Source organism: Ambystoma mexicanum, chromosome 13 (assembly GCF_040938575.1).
Source record: "Ambystoma mexicanum isolate Mex_15411 chromosome 13, UKY_AmexF1_1, whole genome shotgun sequence".
Lineage (NCBI taxonomy): Eukaryota > Metazoa > Chordata > Amphibia > Caudata > Ambystomatidae > Ambystoma > Ambystoma mexicanum.
Window position 1 is genome coordinate 416,916,801 of NC_090938.1, and position 19,652 is coordinate 416,936,452.

Below are 19,652 nucleotides of genomic sequence, written 5' to 3' on the forward strand. Positions count from 1 at the left end.
AATCTTGCTCGGGAGTGGATAAATGATCTAGGCTGTAAAAAAGGCTGGGAGAATTGAACTGTGACATTTTTTCTTTGAACTTTTCTGGCATGAAGAACGAGAGACATTCACAATGAACTTCGCCAGCAAGAAGAAGGACGATGAAGAACAAGTCAAGACCGGTTTCAGCCTCCTCCTGCACCCCTGCTGAAAAGATAATAGATTTAGAGACTGTAAATTTAGGGAAAAAGCATGGTGAGAAGAATAAGGTACTAATTTGGACATTGGTCCAAGGTTTCTTAAGTATAATGGTACCAACAATAACAGCTATTACATTATGGTTCCTGGAGTACGTACACCCATTAGAGACACTTTGCCAAAAACAGCTACTGAAAGCCCGGTTCACGTAATCACTGGTACTTTGTCCCCAATGGAAGAAAGACATAGAGAAGGTTACGACAACAATACGTTGTTTCTCATCATGAACATGACCCATGCGGTGTTAAAGAAAAAAGATTGCTGGGTTTGCGCCCATTTACCACAGCACGGTGGGAAAGGGATAGGATGGTATGCACAACCATTGCCATTGATTTATTCCTGTGAAGTAACTTTAAGTGCAATGTTCTTTGGGAAATGGAACAAGAGTAATACGGGCCAGCTAGATGAGACCAATATGAATGAATTTGAGGAAGTAATCATGAGACCTGTGGGTTGTTCCATATTCCAAAAAGCTCGCGTATTTGCACTAGAACCAGTGAGAAAGAATACACGAAAAATAACAAGACTAGATAGATTACATAGGCAGAATAGACCAACCCCGCCAGCAGAAAGAGCATCAGTGATGACATTTCGGATGAGGGATGAATGGAACAAAGATGCTGTGCCCCCTGCCTATGCAGTGGATCACAGCCCCAAAACTGCTCCCCTATGTCTACAGAAAAAGGGTTCCTATAAAGTAGGAACGTTTAGAAACTACCTGAACACAGTGGTTTTAAAACATGAAATAGAACCCGTGTACGTGGAAGACCCTGTTTATTTTATATGTGGAGAAAAAGCATATCCATGGTTACCTAGGAACTGGGGAGGCACATGCTACCTAGGTCTACTGCTTCCAGGAGTGTTCCTCTTGGAGACAGCAGAAGTAGCCAGACGAACAAAAGGTAGAACTCAAAAGAGTAGTGAGGATGGAATGATAGCAATGGATATAGACAAATCATTTATACCGTTCTTGTCCCAAATAGAAAACTCTTACAATATAAGAAAACTGTCTGGAATATTACAAAAAACAATAGATTCCACAACGGATATTTTATTGAATATGATGTTAGAAGAAAAAGGAATAAGACTGATGGCACTTCGTTGATCGTGGGGGAGTTTGCAAGCTCGTAAAAACTGCATGCTGTGTGTATATCGATGATTACTCCCCTACGATATTTAAAGCGATCCGGAAATTACATGTCATAAGTTCCACACTCTCTACTGATGCAGGGGTTTGGGGGATAGAATCCTGGTTATGGGGATTATTGCGGTCTTGGGGATGGAAGTTAATTTCAATACTAATGATGGTACTTGGGATATTCCTAACATGCTGTTGTTGCATACAATGCTTACCAATAATATGCACTGAAATAACTGATGGATGTACTAAGGGATGTATGCACATGGTGTTGAGAGGAAAACAAACGCATGGCCGGAATAACAGAGACACTGAGGAAACAAAAATAGTAAAACAATTCATGGCGATAGACATTAATGATAGAGATGATTCAGATGCAGATACTCCAGACTCCTCCTCAGAGGAGGAGGATATAATGAATAAATAAGACGTTTGGCACATGGCCAAAAGGAGGGTTTGTCAATCTGGAAAAATGAATACCCTTCATTTGAATGATAGATGTAACTTGATGGCCATGGGCCAACCGTCTTATGCACCGAATTATAGAAATATAGACGGTTATGCTTGACCAACAAGCGGCCATTTTAAACATAGCAGAATCGCCATTTTGCTTGTTAACCATTGCTCATTGCTTTCTGTCTAAAAACTGCTTTGCAGCTTGCAATTCTTGCGGATTCTGCTTACGCTGCACAACTGTTAACATTCTTGTCTGAATATGAAAGGACAAGGTCGAGGGACTGAAGAGTTTGCTGAACTTCTCATGAGTAGCCCAGAAAGGAATGCCCACGCTTCTTCTCTGTAGCCTTGGGAGGAAGCTGCAGGGCATTTAATCACTTCACAGCTGCCAGCCAGTCTCGTACGATGGTAGAATATGTTAGAATAATACAGTTAAAGGCTTGAATTATGCTTCTCTTACGGCCCCCCTTCGCAAAACCCCTTAGAACGTGTCGGCTCCCAGGACACGAATAGTACCTCATAGATAGCAAAGCTTGGAATGTGGCTCTTCCCCCGTGTACAGATTGCTTCCGAGAACAGAACCACTGTGTTCTAAAAGATCCCTCCGCACTTTCTAAATTGCACATTGTTACTAGAATAGACATCGAAAGCATTATGATCGTCATACTCGTCGGATATGTCCATCGTCATCCCGAGTTCAAAGGAACTTAATACAGAGGGGTGTTGAACATGACTTTGCTGATTGTATGATATGCATTTTGTATATATGTAACTGATGTACGTAATTCGCTCTCTTGCGTCCCTCGAGGTCTAGGAAACTCACGTCGCGGGGCGTGAGATCAGAATTGGCCCATTGATACTATCTTTTGCTTGCAATAAACCCTAGCATTGGGAATTTGAAACCTCGTGTCTGGCGCATCTTTTCGTGTATGGTCATTTCCTTGTTTCCATAGCACGAGGGACCCCTAGGGGCCCCTTTCACCGGGGCTGATGGACGTGGTCTGGATGCCCGGGGGTATGCATCATGACACCTTGAGAAGACCAAAGTGATGGTCTTCGGTAGAAGGAACCAGAAGGAAAACAAACTAACAATCTCTGTAGGTGATTCTGTGCTAGAGCAGGTGCAGCATTACAACTTTCTGGGGGTTAGATTTGCTGAGGATCTCACATGGGCAGCCCATCTTGCTAAAGCTGCAGCTACCCTGAAAAAATATAGTGGGGGAATATGTTGCCCTTATATCAAAATGGGAACGGGCGCAGTTATCCCTGCTATCAAACTGTATCAAGAGCAGGGGAGGGCCGCAGCCTTGTATGGAACAGAAATCTGTTGCCACTGCTCCTCAGCGGAGCTCAGTCTGGTGGACAATGACTTCCTAAGGAGTCTTATTATGCAATCCAAGGGAGCGTCTATGACAAGTCTAAGGTGGGAGTGTGCCCTTAAACCCATTGGTGAAGTCATAGCCATGAAGCCTCTGATGTACTGGGCAAGGCTCTGGGGTCCCTCGGAACTCGCTAAATATTGTGAAGCAATGACAAACTTGAGAGGCACAGCGGGTTCAAGCACTATGCCTTTGCTGAGATTTGTCAAGAGTGGCTTAGAGAAGTTGGGTATGGGTCTTCTCTGGACAAGCCCAGAGAATTTAACCTATAGGGATAAGGTTGTGCTGAGAAGTAAGTGCCACGATGCGATACTTAATCAGATGAGAATTTCTTGTGAGCCTTAAGTACTGGGGCACCCTGGCGCCCTGCATAATGTTGAAACAGCACTATGGCTTTGAAACTTATCTTGATTTGGTAGCTCCTACGTATGCCCGGTGCTTATATATCCAATTACGCACCAACACTCTTAAACTGGAAAGCTATACGGCAAGGTGGTCTTCCACACCGGAGTTTGGCTTTAAAGTTTGTGGCAACACTGAGGAGTCTACCATGCATTTTCTACTATTCTGTCCAGGATATTTATGGCTGAGAAAGTGTTATCTGCTCCCAGTACTATGCGTAAAGGGTGTCAGATCATCTACTGAGGCTGTGACCCTGTGTAAGAACTCTACAGACCTGAATTTGGTGTACTATATTGCTAAATGTGTACACAGAGCCAGGCTGCATAAGGCTAAATGTTGAATATTGATTATACAATGGGACTAGATAGTGAAAATCTTTGTTCCTGTAACTGATGAACCTTATATTCTTCTGGATCATGGCTTTTACTAATTGCAATTTTATTCAGTTTAATAACTGTGATTCAATGAATTTGCATATGATGTTATGCATGTGATCGTTTTTATGCTTTTCTGGCTTTTCGCAGAATTAAGTTATGCGCAACAACATTAAAGAACACCTGGAAAGTTCAGAAAATCTGCCCATCAAACACGGTACACTTTCTAAGTCTGCATTATACTGACCATGTTGACAAAAGCTCAGAGAAAAATGTTATTCTAATCATACTCAATAGACCACAGATACACCATTGATAATTAGGAAGCAATACAAACTCACTAACATAAAGGCAGTATATTTTCTAATAATATTGAGACTACCTCAAAGTCAAATCTTTTCCATTCTCAGGTAGTTGAAAAAAAAAACCCCGCCAGCCCTCTCTCAACCTATCACAAATCATTGTCTCCTTTCTATCCATGCTGCATTTGAAGGGGTGACAATCACCATTAACAATATCCTTTGGCTAATTACAACCCACACAATGACAGCTCTCCTTCATCAAATGATTTGACTTTCAAGTTTTCAAAGCTTTCTACAGAAGATATCCAGCTCTGTGTTGGACACATTAATCCAACATCCTTGACCTACACCCATTCTTAAGGATTGATTAGAAGAGGTATTGCCATGTATTACAAATTTGATTAACGCCTCGTTGGAAACAGGCATTGCTCCCATCTATCTGAAATTGGAACGGATCCCTACATTACTGAAAAAACCCTATCTTGACAACAGCGTTGACAACAAATTATAGGACAAATGCCAATGCCATGTTCCTTGCTGAATTCCTAAAACACACTGAGATGGGGCAACTTGAAAGGTAACATCACTGCTGCCTTGGAGAAAGACAATTTGACTTTGTCCGGAACATGCTAATGACATAGGTCTTCTTCTCATCGGGGATGAGGTACTCTGCAGAACAGATGTTATCAGGCACTCTCCTAATTAGGTTGCATATTTCTGCCAGTTGTGACACTCTTGACCACAATGCAGCTCTGTAGGCATTGACCTGAGTGGCCACAGCTCTGGCTGATACACTAAAATGCTTTTAAACATTGCTATCCAACTGTAATATCTGTGTACATTGAAATGGCTTTGAATCTCCATTTACTCATATTGTGTGCAGGGTCCCTGAAGGCTGCACACTCCCCCTTTGCTTTAAATGCATGTACCAAGCCTCAGCGCAATCCATTGCACATCTTGGATACCAATGTTATGCTGATCACTCTCAGCTCTTCTTAACCTTACATACAACAGCCCCTTAGATAAAAGCAAATGTCCATCCACCTACATGTTAAATCCTGCATGGCTACCAACTGACCTCATTTGAAATGTGCAAAGACTGAGGTTGCACACCTCAATTAAATACAATACCTCCTCCTTCCTGGTCTTTGACAATGCACCTCTTCCAATGGTACCCTAGATAAAATGCTGGGCTTGATATGTCTGCTCACAGCAATGACATTGTAAAATCTATGACCTATTACATCACGCTCTTCCGATGCATCTGCCCTTTTGTGGCTGAAAGCCTAACTGACTGCCATAGCCAAAACTATTACAGATCTAGGAATGAGTTTTCTATGGCCCTCATTACAACCATAATCATTTAAAGTTACTGCCCCTCAGTTTGGTGGAATTACTGCTGGATTACGAGTGGTGGACAGTAGGGTAACTCCGCATTTTTGGAGTCTGGATTGGAATGCTTTCAGATTTTCTGCAAAGATCAATTCTGCAGCAGTAAATGTGGCGATCTTTTGATCTTAAAGTGGAGGATTTACCTCCACCATCTTGCTGGAGGTACATCCTTAAATGTATGGTCAAGTCACAGATATTGGCAGCGCCGTAAAAGTGGTGGCAATTTGTTAAATGCCAAATAAAGTGGGGGTAATTCACTGCCAAACTTGTAATGAGGTGCTATATGTACGAGCCACAGCTAAGATAATGTTCCAAATCCAAATGCTCCAAAATAATGTGGCAGCCTATCACCAATGCTTCTGCTTCTGCCCATGTCACTCCTTTTCTAAAGAAATGACACAGGCTGCCTGTCTAAATCCGAATGTTGTTTAAAATGGCCAGTTTGATACACAAGTATATCTTTTGCTATGCACCTGCTTTCCTGAACATTAGAATCCTCTTCCATCAGACAGTTAGAAATCTGAACTCATCCACAGCTTTCCGGCTAAACCCTCGTAAATCTTACAGAGAGTGTACATTGTCAGTCCAAACCTTGATACTATTTATTTATTTTTTATTTGTTTGGACATTTGTATGGCACCTATACACACGTGTTTCCAGGTGCCACAAAACAAGAAGGGGTTAGGGACAAGGGAATCATGAGCATAGAGGAACCAAAAACAAGAAACAGTTATATTGGCCTTGTGACAATCCTACCGTGCAAGTGCTTGAGAAGATTGGTAAGTGCAGGGGTGAGGGGGTCTCAGGAGAAGTGCAGGAGTGGGGTGCCCCCAGGGAACGGGGCAGGGAAGTGCTGGGGGGACCAGAAGGCAAGTGCCAGGGAAAAAGGAGTGCTGTGGGGGGAGGAGAGGACCAAGTTGGGCTAGTCCGGGAAGTGCTAAGTGCCAGGGAAGAAGGGGGAAAGGGAGGATGAGTGCTGTGGGAAGAGAGGACCAAGTTGGCCTGGTCCAGAAAAGGGAACCCGATGGCAAGTACTGGAAAAAGGATGCACAGACTGGTGGGGGTTGGTCTGGCGCCTGTATGACTCTGAAGGGACCACTTCAAAGGCATAGCGGCAGAGGGGGTATTAGCACAGGAGGGGGAGTGGAAAGGAAGAGGAGAAAAGGAAAGTCTTGAGAAGTTTCCGGAATTCTAGAAGGTCCGGCTCAAGTCAGAGGGGGGGAAGGAAGGCCATTCCAGAGGGAGGAGCTAGCCGAGGAGCGGGATCTACCTTCCACTCTCTGCTTGGAGAAGGGTTTTACCTGCACAGAGTTGGAACCAGAGGACCGAAGGACTCTTGACAGGAGGTATTCAGGGAGGGAAAGCTGGATTTACAGAGGACCCAGGTCCCAGGCGGCCTTGTGGAGGATAGAAAGGGTCTTGAATTTGATCCTTTCAGTCCCCGGGAGCCAGTGGAGAGATTTCAGGCAGGAGAGATGCGGTCCCTGGGCTTGAGGCCAAGGGTAAGTCTTGCAGCCCTATTCTGGATTGGTTGGCAGGGGTAAAGGATGGAAAGAGGCAGTTTGAGGTATAGGTTGATGCAATAGTCAAGCTTAAAGAGAACCATGGCTCTCGAGACATTGAACTTCTGGGGGAAGGTGAGGAAAGGTATAATGCCCCTGAGAAGGTGGAGCTGAAAGTTGGACTTCTTGGCCAGGTCTGTGATGTGTGGAGAGAAAGAGAGAAAAGAGTCAAAGGCGATCCCAAGTTATTTTGCCTCACAGGCGGGTGAGGGGATGGGACCCAAGGGGTCCGGCCAGAGAGAGAGGGGGAAACAAGGAGCAGGCATCCCAATGAGTAGGATCTCGGTCTTACTGGCATTAAGGCAGATATCATTGGCAGAGCACCAGGCCTGAATAGCCATAAGGCAGGCAGGTATGAGGGAGGAGGAGTAAGAGGTAGAGGTTGGCAGCTTGAAGGAGATCAGTGTGTTATCTGCATAACACTGAAAATTAGGTGAGAAAGTGGAGATCAGGTAGGCCAGAGGGGCCAGATATATGTTCAAGAGCCACGGCCATAGAATGGAGCCCTGTGGGACTCCACAGGTAAAAGGGGTGGTGGAGAAGAAAAAATAACCCATTTGCACTTGGGAGGGTCTGTTTGAAAGGAAGGAGGTAAGCCACACCAGTGCCCTGTCTGTGATGCCTAGGGCATAATGGAGGTGGTTTGTGAGGATGGGAGTGGTTGACAATGACAAAAGCAGAAGAGAGATCGAAGAGGATCAGAAGAGAGGGGGAGTTGAAATTCCGTGTTGAGAGTAGGTCTTCACAGGTGTTCTCTTGAAGTACTCCCTTTAAAGTACAGGTTGAAAACACTGTAAAAAAGACTGCTGATAAACTATCTTTTTCCACAGCATTTTTATCATTTAAGCAATATATTTCACTGCATTTTCTATATTACTTTTTGTTGGTAATATGCATCATAAAGCTAACTTTAAGTTTGGATTCAGTACTTTTAAGTCCCCGGTGTTTAGCGCTGTATACGGTTCTATAACACTTGCTGTACCTGGCTCATCAAACATCTATCTAGTGCTCTTTGTCTCTCTTTCTCTCACACTCTCCCTGCAATCTCTTTCTCTGTGTCTTTCTCTATCCCTACTTGTCTCTCTCGGTCTCTTTTTTAGTTGGTGAGAGTTGCATTGTCAGGTGTGCGTTTGCTAGAGCCACCCAAGCCACTGGTGATATCTGCGTGACCAGAGAAAAAACGTAGATATCTTGAGGGTCGTGTCTTTGTGTAAAGGCAGTTATTACAAAAGGACATTATTTCATTGTACTATCAGGTTAAGTTTAAACTTTTTTTTAAAAGTTACAATATTCATCATCATCATGTTTATTTCGTATATGCATGAACAATTCATAAAAACAGTACACAATACAAACATATCTAAGAGTTAGTACACAATAAAACAAACATCCATTAGAATTTATATGTCCTGAAAATTGATGCCAAAGTCAGTCCTGATTCTGATGTGAGTTTTCAGATGTAGATAAGTTACATGTACAAAATTACATCTCTGAAACGTACATGTGCAGTTTGTATATAAAATGTACATGAATTCTGTTTTTGTATAATACGCTTCTTATACGTATAAAATCTCACATTAAAGTGAGCACTAGCTATGATGTGAATTTTCAATATGTCCCAGTGGCCTATGGGAATTTTACATTGCATACATGTATGCAATTTAAATCTCCAATACATCTTGAGAACTCACATCAAAGTTAGTCCTACATTTGATATAAGTTTTCATATGTATAGTACCGTAGTGTACGAAATGCACATCTTCCACAAAACCGTGTACAGCATGTATTAATCATGAACATAGATTATATGTAGATAAATCTAAAACATAAGTATCTAAAAATTGGCCAGCTAGGTGAGATTCAAAAATCTTGAAAATCGAAGCAGACAAATTTGAGATATTTGGGCTGAAAAATATTGGTTTCCCTATGATAAAACTCCAGGTTAAAAGCTGCTCAAAGCACAATCAAAACTATTTAAAAAATGTTGAATCCATCATGAACAATTCTGTCATTTTACAAGCAGGGGCGGCTATGGTGAAATTCTACTGTGGAATTATTTCAGATTATTTCAAGGAAGGGTTCAGTTATCAAGAAAATGTCTTTTTTGAATGCCCATAGACTATTTGTTTTGACCTTAATTATGCCATGTCCTTATTATATGCATGTTGTTCTCCTTTTCATCCCTAATTCAGAACTATTTTCATTTCCAAAGTGTACTAAAAATAGAGTCAACAATGTATTTCCCACTTGTCACTTTCACGTGCATTTTATGGTACACATTTCAATGTGCAAACCAGCTTGCATTCCGTGTAATTGTGTGTCTGTTTGTCTCTGTCTCGTGATCAATTTTTTTCCGCTGAATCTCTCTGCTGAGACAGATATTCTGTGAAACAAAGGGTTAGTTTTAAAAGGCGTCTTTAATTGAGGTAAGGCTTCCTGTTGGTGGCCTTATTACGCCGCTTGTTTCAGACATTGGCCCACCAGTCATTGAACATTTTGACCTTCTGATTATGTTAAGAAATGAGACCATGAAAACACTGGATTTGAAAGCTATTCTAGCTTATTTTTTGTATCACAGAGGCCTTTGTCCTGGGTACAGACAGGTATGCCATTTATGTATGTATATACAGGGAGGAACAATGCTCTTTTTAATGAGAAATGAAAGTACAATAGATGAAAAAAAAATTTGTGATGACAAGCAGTGAGAACCTTACAATGGGGTTGGGGTTCAAGTGACATTCTGACCAGATTGTGGAGGGGAATGAATTGAACAGTCACTGGGGACAAAACATGGTGCAGTTACATAGATTAAGGACAAACATTAGACATTTTTAAAAGCTCCCTGTTATGTTTCATTGCTTACGTTTTGAGTGAGCATGGCGCACTCACTTTTTTAGTTTTTGACATTTGCGTAAGCGCAGTAATCATGTAGCTCCAACTGAACTACTGTCTCCAAGATGGTGCATGGACTGCAGTCTAAGGCAAATGTGGGTGGCAGCATAGGATTATGCCTTCTAACACAGATGGATATCCCTGTCAACCACCAGGGCTTCATACTTTAGTCTAAAAGGTCTTCTATTGCTTTCACATGTATTTGCAACTCGTGATGACCCACATGTGTATGTGTCTCTGGACCTCTGTGAGATCCATTTGAATCCCACCCCTAATGTATAGCAGCATTATACTGTACATACTACATTTCCACTGCCATCCTATAGCCGGGCATAATGAGAACTCTTCAATACTGTTTCTTAGGGAGAGTTACCCCCAAAGGTTTTCGTTGTCTTCACCAAACAAGAGACAGCTGGATAAATCAAGCGTGCTGTTATTTGATCAAGGGAGCCAGTTCAATGGCTGCTTTAGTGGCAGGTGTACAATGGGTTTGTCTCTCTGTGCCAAATAACCTCTGCTCATTTCAGCTCTTCTCCTGCCATGCCATTTTGACCTTGTTGGAAGAAAGACTTGACATACCCTAGAGCAAACAGCACTACTGATACTGTGGTCAAGCCTCCGAGTGTATAATGAGGTTGTTATCTCCTACCTTTTCACCCTGCTCATCAGTCTTTTCCCCTCACCTCCCCTTCTTCTTTCCACAGCTATCCACTGATATCATTTTACCATCCTCTCTATTTCTTCTGTCTCCCTTTTTCTCTCTCTTCTATTTCCTGCATCTCTCTATTTCACCACTTACTCCTTGTTTTTCTACTATTCTCCTTTTCCATTCCATGAAATAATAAGATTGAGAGAGCAAAAGAGAAAGCCTCATTTCGATTCTGGCGGTAAGCCTGCCGGTGATATTGGCGGCTTTCCGCCAGACTAAAAAATAATTACCGTTACCTGACTTCCCGGTAACACCGGGGTATTACAACCCCGGCGACCAGGAAGTGAGGCGCCAATAATTTGGTAAATCCTCATTCCTGTGGAGACCCATAGGACTCCATGGGCAATGGAATGGTGACCACGGAAGCACCAGCACTGTTAATAACAGTGCCGGTGCTTCCGTGAAACTCTGCGGGCGGGTGCCGTTCCGCCCGCCAGGTCTGACCCTGCAGTATCGTACTGTGCCGGTCTGGAAACACTGGTGCCGGTAGGCTTACCACCACCTGTGTTTCCAGACTGGCACAGTTATAATGAGGCCTAAAGTGTTTTATGCTGGGGTCATCATCGTGGCCCATTGTGCCAGAGACAGACTTCCGTTGGTGTTTGAAGGATGTGCAGACACAGTTTTTGGGTTTCCAGAAGCATTCTTGATTGCCAAGTTTGAGGGCCCGCAATGCACAGAGCTGCAGCCAGTCTGCAGCCAGTGGTGTGTGCCATGCACAAAGGCAGCTAGTAATTTAGCTCTGATGTCACAGATGTGTTCGCTCCACTGGTGCTTTATACGCTGTTTCCTTGTTTGTATCTGGCTGGCTGAGGAGCTTCTCCAGCCATCCAGGCGTCTGCTTACTTCTTTAACCCTTTAGGGCCAGGGGCGAGGTATCTCGTCCTTGGGATTACCTCCCTGTTGCCAAGGACGAGATACCTCGTCCTTGGCATTTAAGGGGTTAATGAAACAGAAAACGTTAGAAGGCATTGAATGGCGAAATACCAAAATCACCAAAAAAGACCTTGGCACTCCGGGGGGGGAGGGGGAACCCATAATGCCATGCTGTAAATGGGGTGCATTTCAGTGAGCCTGTCATGTAGGAAGTTTCATTTTAACTCTCCCTCTTAGCTTACCTCAATGATGCTCGCAGTATGGCTTCTCATCTGGACTAGGATGGATCACGCCTCTGAGGACATTGTCTGAAGGGATTTGTTTCCTGCTTCGTTCTTTTTCTTCCAGTTTGGTGTCTCTTGCAAAACTGTGTATTTGTTCAAAAGATGTTATACAAGTGTTGGTTACTCACTTCATATTTCTTTGCACCAAAGGGGATCATGGCCTACGCCAGCTCTGCGATCATAATGGAGAGCTACATATAGAGAATGAGAAGGGGCAAGAGAGAGGCACTTGACACCCATTTATTAGCACATTTCAACTTAATTGTCCATGTTATATTGGTGTGCTTAGGTTGGGCATCCCCTTTGGCATGATAATATTTTAAAGACCTGTGGGTAATGTTGTGAGGGAATAAGGACAGAGCCCCTTTAAGGGACAGGGCTCAAGACTATGGGAGGGAGGAAAGCGAGGTGCAAGGGAAGAAGGAGTTCAGTTGTGTAAAGGAGTGAATAAAGGGAAGGCTGGACTGGAGACTGGCTCCTGAGTACTATGTGATGTACGTGGCACGGCCCAACGGGGGGGGGGGGCAACAACTGGCGACAAGACCGATGCATCCCACGCCGCAGGGAAGGTGGACGGGGTGAGCCAAGCAGAACAACAGGGAAGGTGCCCTGCAGTATGGGGAAATGGTGGCCGCGCGGGGCCAGCAAAGCTTAAGAAGAGCATCGGAGGGACGGATGTGCCCAGCAGTGAGGAGGGTGAAAAGGCACCCAGCAGCCTACAACAATGATGGCCGTGTGAGGCCATCAACATGACGGGCTGGACGTGCCCAGCAGGTATCTGGCGGTCCGGAATCAGTAATCCAGCAGCCCGTTGGCAAGACAGACACCGCCGGAGTAGTGCCTCATCCGGGAAGGCGGACCGTAGAAAGGACGACTAGCTGCCCCGCCTGTGATGGAGAGACTCAGGAGGTGCAGAGCCCAGCAGTCTGTGTCGAAAAACGGAGGTGCCCGTGTGGGCGAGGGAAGACCCCCGCGGGCGAACAACGTGGGAAGCCCAGCAGCCTATGCGGTAGAAGGTGAGGCTCAGGAAGCAACGTGCCCAGCAGCCCGTGAAGGACCACGGAGAAGCCCAGAGAGAGAGGACTACCACGGCTGAGCAGAGAAGCACCTAGCGTAACGCCGGTAGGAAAACCCATGCCCCTCCCCCACTGCTGCTTACCAGGAGCCACCAGCCCGACTACGCAGCATAGAAGGACAGGCGTACAACACTGTGCCACCCTGCAGACACCCACCGGTAAGAAAATACTGAGCCCCTCCCCATTGCAATGGGTAGTGGGCCCATATGGGTCACGTATGACCCTTCACCAATGTGACAAGGGAGGAGGGAAGTGCCTCTCCAGCAGCCACCACTGTTAAAAGGGAGACAGGAAGCACCTAAAAAAAAAGACTGAAACCCAAAGACACCATGCACATTCTAAGGGGGCATGGCTCATAACAAGAGCCCGACCCACAGAGGCTGCAGGGCAACAAGACTGGCAGCGCAGAACACCGACCACATGGCCTCTGAGCTCAGAATAGAGTTCCTTCCTCTGATTTGAAGAACACACAGCACGGGAACCCAAGATGATGAACCAAGAGACAATAAAAGATCACTCACCAGGGTGCCTCCAACAGCATGCAATGCAGAAAAGCAGCCAGTAATGCAGAGCAAACCGTACTGCAACAACAACACCAGTGAAAGCGCACTAGGCAGCACTGAGACAGTCACTACCATACCTCACAACGCTCTGGTAAATGAAAGGAAAAAAAAGAGAGAATCACATCCTTTTCTGCTGGAAATCACGAGGAAGTGAGGGATAGACCACACCAGAGGCACGACCCACCAGCCTCAAGCACCACCCAGGCGGTAGTCACACAGGAGAAAAGCCCACGCCTCCAATGGCAGATGGCCCAGGAAAGCAGAGCCCTGACCTGGAGCAGCTGGACGCGCACATAGCCTGGCACAAGAATAACCAACATACCCACCACACTCAGCACTACCAGGATTACCAATGAAGGTGCCCAAACCTTCGCAAGCCCAAGAGCTGCGTCCCACGCCACATTCTTGAGACACCCCAACACATTTGCCCTTCACCCACACCACCACCAAGAACAAAGATGGGTAGAATGGGTTGATGAATTTGAGAACTTCATGCAGGCAGTAGGAGACCCCGACCCCCCGAACAAAGTGGCCATCTTCACCAACCTAGCAGGCAAGGACATCAAAGGGATCATGAAAACAATCCCAGCGCAGGAAAGGAACACATACCAATGCCTCCTCGCAGCAGTCATCGAGAAACTGATTATACAAGCCAGCAAGGACTCTGAACGCTAAGCATTCAATCACACATGCAGTTTCTGCATGAGTCCATTGGGGAGTTTGTCATCGTCTCCGGGAGAAAATGATGAACTGCGACTTCCCCAACTTCAATGATGAGGAGGGTATACGGCTGAGGATCACAGAAGGGTGCACCTCATCAATGCTCAGAAAGCACCTTCTCAAAAAAAACCTACCCTTAATAAAAATACTCAATCTGGCAAGAACGTACGAGTGAGTAGATGCACAGGCAGCCGCCATTGAAAGCAAAAACAAATGTGACTCCATTGCGGCCCTCACAGTAGGGTTGCCAGAACACTCTAGGCTTACAGGACCCGGAAGGAGACGAAGACTCAGAAGCCACCGGCAACAAATCCGGAGCAACACGCATTGCCACTGGTGGGGATTTGCGGTCCCGCACAGACGACCATGCCCAGCCATCGGACGGAGATGCCGGCGATGTGGCCAAGAAAGCCACTTTCAGGCGATGTGCAGAGTGAGACCACCTACAAACCCTGCATGCCAACCTATGCCACCACCCAGCCCGGACAGAGGTCCTGACCCATCAAGAGTGCCCGACGCCCAGCCAATACCCGGAAGTATCCAGGCACCGCCACCGCAAAAGAGATACCTGGTACCACTGGTGGCACAGACTGCCGTCATTAGGGCCATCCAACACCCAATCCGCCCGGAGGTAAACCACTGAGGACCTTACGAGATGCTGAAATGGGTGGGGGGATGCAGAAGTCACAATTAACGTCAGCAAGGAACTAGCATACCCTCTGGGCAAGTCCCACACCCATGTGGTCATGTGGGGAACAGCACAGCCGGCACAGCCAAAGGGACAATCACGCTGCAACCCAACCCGGGAAGACCACAGAAGACCCGCTGCCATCCACATGGTCCAGAGTCCCGCCAGAGGGCACAACCGTCTCAGTCATCGGATGGCACTACAGCGCGCCTTCATCATCATCCACTATAGATCTTTCGATGTCACCCAAGTAAAGAACCATATGCCTGAACAAGATACAGGATAGACAAAGAAAGCTAAAGAAAGGACATACTGCGCAGTTCCCCTCCGGGTCACAGGGGACAAAGAACCAGTGATAACCACAATAAAGGACCACGGAGGAATGACACCAAAAGCCTCCCTCTTCCACAAGCTATACCTGCAGCAACCTGAACCAATGAAAGAGGCAGTGATCGAGAAGGAAGGAGTAGAGATTGGAGATACATACGAAACACCACAACGAGGAAATACAAGCAAGACCCACGAGCCACTGAGCAGAGCTCATCGAACCATAAGGAGACCCCAACGGCTGATTGAACAAATGTAGCCTGGGAAGTCTCATGTTAAGTGGGGGGGAGGTGTTGTGAGGGAATAAGGACAGAGCCCCTTTAAGGGAAAGGGCTCAAGACTATGAGAGGGAACCGGAAGCGGGAGGAAAGTGAGGGGCAAGGAAAGATGGAGTTCAGTTGTGTAAGGGAGCGAATAAAGGGAAGGCTGAACTGGAGACTGGCTCCTGAGTACTATGTGATGCACGTGGCAGGGCCCAACAGGGGACCAACAGGTAACTCAGATTATTAAAAGATATTTATGTGTCTCCTTGACGAAGTTGAGTTGAGAATATTCAGTGCTGTGGTAGGAGGGGTAACTGGGGCAAAACAGCCTATCTGCCTGGGCTCCCACCCATCATACACAAGTGAATTGAGTGCTCTAGTTGGCTCTAGGCTGCTGGAGTTCACTTTGTAGAGGTCTGGCATCCTGCTGTCCTGCATATTAATGTATGTTTCAATATTTAGAATCATGATTGATCAGGGGCGCTGTTTCCCGGTATGGCGGAGTAGACCATTTGCTCTCACGCTCCGCTGAGGCAGCGGAACAACAAGGGCGTGGAAGTCTCCAAACTGCGTGGATTGTGTCCATTCTGGCAGGCTTCATTGTCGGAGCGGCAGGGGAGAAAAGTGAGACGTACACCGACAAGCATATAGCTGCAGCGGTGTGGAGATATTTGCCTTGGCCTATGCTGCTCTGCCAGGAGCAATATGACAATGTGCTGTGGTCCAGCACAGTGTGCTGGGGCGCACTCGACTGCAGCACCAAGGCAGCAGGGAGAGAGCCGCACAGAAGCACTGGTGAAACAGGACCCATGCGGTAGTGGAGGCATGGTGAGAGCTCCCCGCATAGGCCCGGAATTGTGCCGGTAGGAATAGCATAGGGGTGGGAACGAGGAACACCACATAAGAATACTGAGCCTCCCGGATACAGTAGATGGACCATGGAACTGTATCTTGAAGGGTGGTTGGCAGAATAGATGGGGCCATTGGGGCTGTCGAAATTCTTCTTGATAGAGCGAGCTCTCTGCATCATGAGCAGAGGTGGGTCCCTGGGGCCCATCAAAGATCAGTAATTGCTAAGTTGCTAAATTACCAAGATCGGCATGTAATACTGCAGATGTCAAGGGCGAATGGACCCGTCATGGTGAATGCCTCCAAAGTCACACTATTCCCAGACTTCACAAGGGCAGTGCAAAAAGCTAGGCACTCATTTGAAGAGGTCAAAAAGCGGTTGCGTAAGGAAGAGGTCAAGTATGCCATGATTTTTATTGCAACCTTCAAGGTGGCGTGACCTAAAGGGGTGCCGTTCTTCCATGCCCCGCAGGAGGCTTGGGACTGTGTGGACAGTGAAGGCTTGTGCCGATAGAAACAGTCACAAGAGGAGGACTGAAAGCTGCCGGCTTGATAAAGAGGGTGGCAGGAGGTTGAGACTGATGACCATAAAACAATGAGAGTTTATATAGTTGAGATTACATAGCTGTCCATAGGTGGCCTGGTCATAAGTGACATAATCGGAGCAGAGCTTGAGAACTGAGATAAGCACCCCTCCCGGATCGCCCGCCTGCAGGCTGGGACGGTCATTTTTAAGAATTTAGTTGACGGGGGACAGTTGCTTCAGGTTGGGGAGAAGCGTGGGGAGGTAAGCGGGTTGTTGGGGAAGTTCTGTGTATGGTTACTGTTTTTGTTAGGACATCCATGCTGGAAGGAGGTGGAACACACTCTTCAAGGGAAGTGAATACAGGGATCTCTAGGGGGTCAGGGACACAGTATGTGAAATAGGAATGGGGCATGCAGATATTTTGCAGAATAAGTCCTTCAGATGTATGTCATATGTCAATCGGCTCCTAGATGAGGTTAATGAGTCCTAGAAGCAACATTCTTTGCGGTCCATCAGGCGGACATTGTGTTATTGCACGAGACCCATATGCTGGGGACAGCATGCAGTTTTTTGTGGAGGTCTAGATATTCGGTGAGGAGCATGCTATGGGGTGGCAATTTTAATTAAGAAATCGTTACTACTGGTTGTGCAGTATGTGGAGAGGGATAGTAGGAAGCACAATCCTTTTGATAGGAACATTATGTGGTGAAACACTATGCATTATCAATGTCTACACCCCTCTGACTCTCAAAGTGGACACGCTGAAGAGGGTACACACCTGGCTGGTCAAGCATGGGGGAGATATTGCGGTGGAGGATGGGGACTTTAATGACATGTCGCAGCCCAAGTTAGACATGTCTCCTTAGAGGGCATAAGATATAAGGTGATCGATAAACAACTGGTTCGACCATTTCACGAAAAAAGTTCACAAAGACAGGTCCTCATTATGGCTTTGGGGGTAGCCATGCCGCTATTGGCGGCATGGCTACCTCCAAAACCTGGTCCGGGTTCCCTGAATGGGGAATTACCAGGCCATTCCGAGTTTGGAGGGCCCGGTAATTCCTCCCTCAGGGAACCCGGGCCCGGACCTTCCCCATTCTCATTCGAGCCCCCATAGGGCTCAATGGGAATGGGTGCAGGGAGCTAACAACGGGCTGATTACGACCGGCCCGTTGTTAGCTCACTGATCCCCTCGCGGGACCCGGTAAGGACGCCTGGTTTTACCAGGCGTCCTTACCGGGTCCCGCAAGGGGACCTCGTAATCAGACGGAATGGGATTAACGAGTCAGCATCCATTAGCGGCACCCATTAACCCATTCCGCCAAGATTGTAATGAGACCCACAGATTTCAAATGGTTTGTGCTACAAACCATTAAACCAAAAAGCAGAGGCAGCGACATGGCAACTACACTACACAAGTTGGAACAACGCTGGATCTACTCTTTAGATACTGTTCGCTACAGTCTAAACATTTCCATGGAGTGGAACACCCTAATTACCAGGTGAAGTGAGAAGACACACTCCTGAGTATCATGGACACTTTTGGATGAATTGCAATTATTGTATATAGTATGCGACTATTCGGGAGACACTGTACACTTATCTCCTATCTTTTGGTCTGTACATCGTATTTGCATACCCTGTGTGGGGTTGCCAGAGTTTATATGTACACTCATTGGGATCAGTTCAATTAGTTATTTCCCTCCGTTACTCCAAGCTCCCAATTGAGAAGGAAACCAGGGTGATATACTGGTGAATATTCTACACATATTTTCCAATAAACACTGTTATCCACACTGTGATGTATGCACTACATCTCCCAGAATGCTCTGTTTTGTGGACTCCTAGCCCTGGGAGTGAAAATAAATACTTGGCATTTTATACATTGAGCACCCAGGCAATTGTGAGGGGATAGTCTGTAGAATTGTATTATACACACTATAATATTTGGCTTTGTGGCAAATTCGCGAGCCGTAGACTGCGAGGCATTTTTTGTCCTCTTTCTATGACCATAGCGGGGCGTTACTCCCTTTGTAAACAAGGCGCCTAAGAACCCGACTTGCTAATCCATTTGGTGGTGCGTAGCAGGAGTTCTCAATAGTGCAAGCGCAGGCGAACGCTATCGGACACAGGAGGAATAAGGTATGTGGCGTGCAACGAGTGATAAATGCGGTTTTCATAGTGCATGTTAGCGAGTGAGAGTATTCGGCTGTTACGGAGGACTGAGTAACAACGCGTGGCGTTCCAACCGCACACATGCTTATGATATAATACACACGGTGGCATAGAACCTAGATGACACCAATTGAGAAGGTGTCCGTGCTTCAGATGATATTGCATGTATACTGACAACCATGCGATAACTTTTCGATATCAAGACACCTAAACAAAAGGGAGAGTGAGCACATGTACACTCACAATCATGCCAGTACGTGTGACTGTAAGACAAGCATAGGCCTTTATAAACTAAATGGAAAGTGAGGGCCTATAGTCACACACTACCACAACTGCTAAAGAAGCCTCCTGGCTTTTGTGTCATTTCAGAACTCTACACGACTGGAACATCCATCGTACAGAATGGAGCACATCATTCCATAGTGTCTTAATGAGAAGACACAGAGTCTGGCAATACTGAAC